Below are 6,213 nucleotides of genomic sequence, written 5' to 3'. Positions count from 1 at the left end.
ACCGTATTTATCCCAAAATATTACCGTATGACATCATGCAACCATAAGATTGCTTTTGAAAATCGAGGCCGAAATTTTGTTGTCCTCCAATTCAATTCCAATGTACATAAGTACTATATGGCATAATAATACATCGTGTACTGTAGCATAGCTCTCAAAGAATATAGCAATATAATTAAGTGAATAAAGAAATTGTGTAATAAAATGCCTCTGACGGGATTCGGACCTGCGACCTCTCGCTGTCAAGGCGAGCGTCATAACTATCATACCACAGAGGCTTTATGGTTGAACAGATTAACATACCGCGTGATATATACTCTATTAGAATAGCTTTTAAGTTGTATTAGATTCTATTAAAGTTGATATTTGCTTGCCATTACAATTCAGCTTGTGTTTGTCTATTTTATTGTCAATAGGCCTATTTATATTAATTCATTGAAAAGTTGTGAAGTGCCAATGTTGCCTAAAACTTAGTAACTTTGGCAGTCCTTTATAGCCCTCAGGGAAGAATTATATGCAGATTTATATTTTTCTCCGACATCAGTGGCAACAATAACCCTCAGTATATAATACGATAGGGAAAAAAAAGATAGTTGTTTTGGTGTATAATTGCCCCTACAATGGTAAAAACCTGCCAAAGTTACCCCAGATAAGAAATATAATGAAAATTATATTCAAAATTAAGTCTGAGAGTCCAATTTGCGGCCATTAGAGGTGTCATAATCACACATTTCCTTATCTTAGCCAAAATCATGGTAGGGCTGAATCCTCAATCTGCAAAAGTACCTCCACGGGCCCCCTCTACTTTGAATTTCTGGATCCGTCTGTATCGGGAATGATCTTAAAGTAAATGGCCATATAGAGGTAGATTCATGTTAAACAAATCATGTACGTTATCACATTTACTGTAAGGTCGGATTTTGCTGTTCCATCGATGTTTTCCTTTATATTGTAAACGACAGAACATGGAAGTGTAATGCAGACACTAATGAGTTGATTGTTGTATTTTATAGTAACGATGTGAATGATATAGTATGATATATTGTAGGCAAAACTTGATTGTTAAATGTTCAAATAATTGTATAATGGTTGGCCTAAGTGATAATCAGCGATTGCATTATTGGGGGTTCTGTATATATATTTTTAGCCGGTGGTGGTATCGAAAATAGTTGTGATCGTTTGAAATCAATGAAGCTTTTAGCTGTGACAAAAAAAAACAAAAAAAAAAACAGTATTTCGAGCTTGGGTGGAATTATACCAAAATTGCAACGATACAGAAAGTTGAAACGATACCGACATTGTAACCACACCGGAATTGCATTAGGATACCGTGAGTAACGGAGTGAGAATCCGGATTTGTTGGAAACAGAACGGAATAAGAGAAGTTAAGCGCATTGTGAAAAGTAGACTGTGGAAACGTATGGGTGTTATTACTAGGCTATGACTTTGTTTTATGTTGATATCTTCATTACTATCCTATGTAATGTTATTAATTGTGTTATATTCAGCTAACATTATTTCATTATTTGGTTGTTATTTTGTCTTTGTATTACTACTATGTTATGTTATTGTTACGTTATATTAAGGTATAAAGATCATGTTGCTATATTGCTATCTTCTTTTGACCATCATTTTATTTACCATATTGTCATTTCTTGTTTTTTGTTTTTTTTTTGCAATTTTTGCTGAGAGCTTTCCAGCTGGTTTTATTCTATGTCAAGTAGGTCATTCAGCGGCACATCGAATAACGACCGACTCTCAAATTAAATTTTCTCCCCCTTTTCAAACAACTCCGATAATTGTACATCTTATATTGACCCTAATACTTATTTTTTTGCTAACAATCATGCCACATCCCAATATTACGACCCCAATAAATTCTCTAGTATCAAAGCGAGCAATTGTTTTTTCTACCATTCATGTTAATTCTAGAAGCCTCTTAAAAAACGTTGATAAATAAAAGCAGCTCTTATCAATAATAGATTTTCCTTTTGATGTCATTTGTTTAAGTGAGACGTGGCTTAAGTTCGGCAATCCCTTGGTTCAACTCCCCAATTACCGATTCATATCCAACCACAGAACTCACAAAGACGGTGGTTGGTTAGCCATGTATATTCGTGATAGCCTTCCATTTTCTACCAGGCATGACCTCCATCTCCCAGTCTCTACTTCCGAATCCATTTTCATTGAAATAACAAGACCTCATTCCAAAAATATTATTATCGGAACCGTCTATCGACCACCTTCCCTTAACCCACTTCAATTTAATGAGGAACTTGGCTGTTTATTATCAAATTTAATAAGAGAAAGAAACTGTATATGTCATGGGAGATTTCAACATAAATATTTTGAAATACGAAATTGACAATGATGCCCGTGACTTTGTAAATTCTATCTTTAGTAATAACTTTCTTCCACGTATCCACAGACCATCTCGCATCACTAAGACTACTGCTACCCTCTTAGATAATATAATCACAAATCAACTTGACTACCAAAATATTAGTGGATTATTCTATAGTGACATCTCGGATCGTCTCCCCGTTTTTAATATTACACCTTTTTTTTTCCAGCGTTACGACTAGTTCAAACAAGGAAGAGATAACTACATTTAGAAAAATAAACCCTACTACACTAGAATACTTTCGCCTCGACGTTTCCTGTCAACAGTGGGCTGATGTAATTAATTCCCATGATCCCAATGCCGCTTACAGCAAGTTTGAAAAAACATTAAAGTCCGTTTACGATAAACGCTTCCCCCTTCAAAATCATTCATCAACAAATAAAAATAAAAAAAATTAAATCATGGATGTCGGATGGTCTCCTCACATCTATTAGACACAAAAATAAGTTATTTGCCAAATTTCTGCACAGCCCATCCACCAATAATGAAAGAGCCTATAAACAATACCCAAATAAACTGAATTCAATAATTAAAGCTTCTAAATCTATGCACTATCAAAATATGTTTCTTAAGCACAAAAATGATGCCAAGGCTACATGGATGACTATTAATTCCATGATCAACAAAGCTAGTATGGAACATCCCAATACTCCCCTAAACTGCAACGGTGATATGACAAGTGACCCACTCAATATTTCGTGCATTCAATAAACATTTTTTTGAAATTGGACCCTCCCTTGCTAATAAAATTCCCCGAATTGATACATCATTCCAAGATTTTCTACCTAATCCCATTCCAAATTCATTATTCCTTAGTCCAGTGGATGAACTCGAAGTGATCAATATACTTAATTCATTCAAATCAAACAAATCTCCTGGTATTGACGATTTCCACACCAAAGCAATTAAATATGTATCCGACCTTATATCCTATCCTTTATGTCACATTTTCAATCTTGCCCTGTCTAATGGAGTGTTCCCAGACAGGATGAAGCTAGCGCGCGTTACCCCTATATTCAAATCTGGCAATAAATCTGATCTATCTAACTATCGCCCTATTTCAATTCTATCAATTTTCTCGAAAGCCTTGGAAAGCGTCATCTATGACCGTACATTTAAATTTATTTCTAAATATGACATACTCTACAACAGGCAGTTTGGCTTCAGGAAAGGTTATAATACTTCAATGGCATTAATAGATCTGACAAACAAAATCGTTAAGGCATTTGAAAACCGACAACTCTCGATTGGAATTTCCAAGGCTTTCGATACCATTGACCACAGAATTCGTTTGTATAAATTATCCACTATGGAATCCGTGGACCAGCGCACAGCCTTTTTAAAAGTTATCTTTCTGACCGTACACAATGTACCAAGTATTCCAACTCAATATCCAATTTCAGACCAATTACATGTGGAGGGGGGGGCAGGGGGGGGGGGGGGGGGGGTTGGTCCCCCAAGGTTCCCTACTTGGACCTCTTCTTTTTATTATATATGTTAACGATATTTATTTATCATCCAAAATTCTTGATTTTTTCCTTTATGCCGATGATACTACCGTTTTTTATTCTCATCATAATATCCAAACTTTATTTGATACTATTAATTCTAATCTCATTCCCATTTCACAATATTTTGCTGGAAACAAATTATCCCTGAATCAAAGAAAGTGTAGCTTCATCCTGTTTGGGACTCCTTCTAAACTAAAAACCATTGATACTTCAACCTATAAGATCCAAATTGATGGCCACGAAATACCCTCTGTTAAATCCGCCAAATTCTAAGTGGTATTCATATTGACAGTTTTTTGGAAAACCCATGTAAACGAACTCGAAACCTAAATTACCAAGAGCCTTGGCATCATTTATAGGTTATCCACTTTTTTACCCCTCAATATTTTTCGTATTCTCTATTGTTCCCTCTTCCTTCCTTTTTTTGAGCTATTGTAGCATTGTTTGGGCCAATACATACTCGTCCACATTACTTAAACTGCCAATTCTTCAAAAAAATGCTATCAGGATTATATCTGGCTCTCTACCACGGTCTCATTCATCCCATCTATTCTCAAACTTAAATTTACTGAAACTCAAAGATATCAATCTATTCCAATAAGGCTCATTTATGTATTCTGCAACGCATTCTCTTCTTCCAACTGAGTTTAACGATATATTTATTCTCAATCACTCTATTCACAATTACTGTACCCGATCAACTAGAGTTCATATACCCATTCATAATACAAATCACTTTCAGCACAATATTAGATACTCAGGTCCCACTTTCATCAACAGCTTACCATCCACAATCTTAAATTCCGTTTCTTCTAAATCTTTTTCCACAAAGCTTAAAAAACACTTGATCCCAAATTATTAACTAGGCCTTTGATTTACAGTATCGGTCATTTCTCGATTTATGCATTTATCTATTTATTTATTGTGTGTTACTTTTTTAGTATTTATTAATTCTGTTATTATTGTTCAACGAGTTTTCATGTTTTTTTTTTTTTTTTTTTTCAGGCTTGCCTAACTCAAGACTTCTCTTTTCGGGACCGAGCCTTCTTTCATTGCATGTTATCATTCTCATTTTTTTTTTTATCATGATATCGTATTCTGTTTTTGTAACTCATGCCAATGAAAGAAAGTAAACGTTAGTATGGAGACAATTTAATGGTCTGACAGCAAATTTACATTGTTTAATTTTAGTGGCAGCCTTTGACTGATGTGGTGCTTGTAAACTCAATTTATTATTATTTTTTAGTTAAAAGTAGTTAAGGCCAGGTAAATCTTTTAAAACCGATTGATTTGGATATTAAAATTAATAACAATTGGAATACGTTGTTGTTTCCTTTCTTATACACAGTCTTTATACTGTACACATTCACAAACATCGTGACATACAGTAAATAACGAGTCAAACGGTATCAGATATAATTATGACACAAAATTCATTTGAAAACTAGCGAGTACTTTCGACTATAATAAGTCTTGATAAAGACTTGATAAGCTAAGCTTGATAAGGACTTACTATATATAAAGAAAGGTAAATACAGTGTTCGAATAAAGGACTTAATAAATACATCTGTAGCATAGCTCTCAACGAATGTAGTCCTGTAAATCTGTCTCTTATACACATCTAGATGTGTATAAGAGACAGCATTTAAATTTATTTCTAAATATGACATACTCTACAACAGGCAGTTTGGCTTCAGGAAAGGTTATAATACTTCAATGGCATTAATAGATCTGACAAACAAAATCGTTAAGGCATTTGAAAACCGACAACTCTCGATTGGAATTTTCATCGATCTTTCCAAGGTTGGTATTTATATTGACAGTTGTTTGTCATGGAAAACCCATGTAAACGAACTCGAAACCAAAATTTCCAAGAGCCTTGGCATCATTTATTGGTTATCCACTTTTTTACCCCTCAATATTCTTCGTATTCTCTATTGTTCCCTCATTCTTCCTTTTTTGACCTATTGTAACATTGTTTGGGCCAATACATACTCGTCCACATTAATTTACTTAAACTGCAAATTCTTCAAAAAAAGCCTATTAGGATAATATCTGGCTCTCTACCACGGTCTCATTCATCCGATCTATTCTCAAACTTAAACTTACTAAAACTCAAAGATATCAATTTATTCCAACAAGGCTCATTTATGTATTCTGCAATGCATTCTCTTCTTCCAACTCAGTTTAATGATATATTTATTCTCAATCACTTTAATCACAATTACCGTACCCGATCGACTAGAGTTTATATGATACCCATTCATAATACAAATCACTTTCAGCACAATATTAGAT

This window comes from Anneissia japonica, unplaced genomic scaffold (assembly GCF_011630105.1).
Source record: "Anneissia japonica isolate Jap-2015-1 unplaced genomic scaffold, ASM1163010v1 scaffold287768_len205223_cov117, whole genome shotgun sequence".
Classification (NCBI taxonomy): Eukaryota; Metazoa; Echinodermata; class Crinoidea; order Comatulida; family Comatulidae; genus Anneissia; species Anneissia japonica.
Note: the sequence above shows the minus strand (reverse complement) of the source record.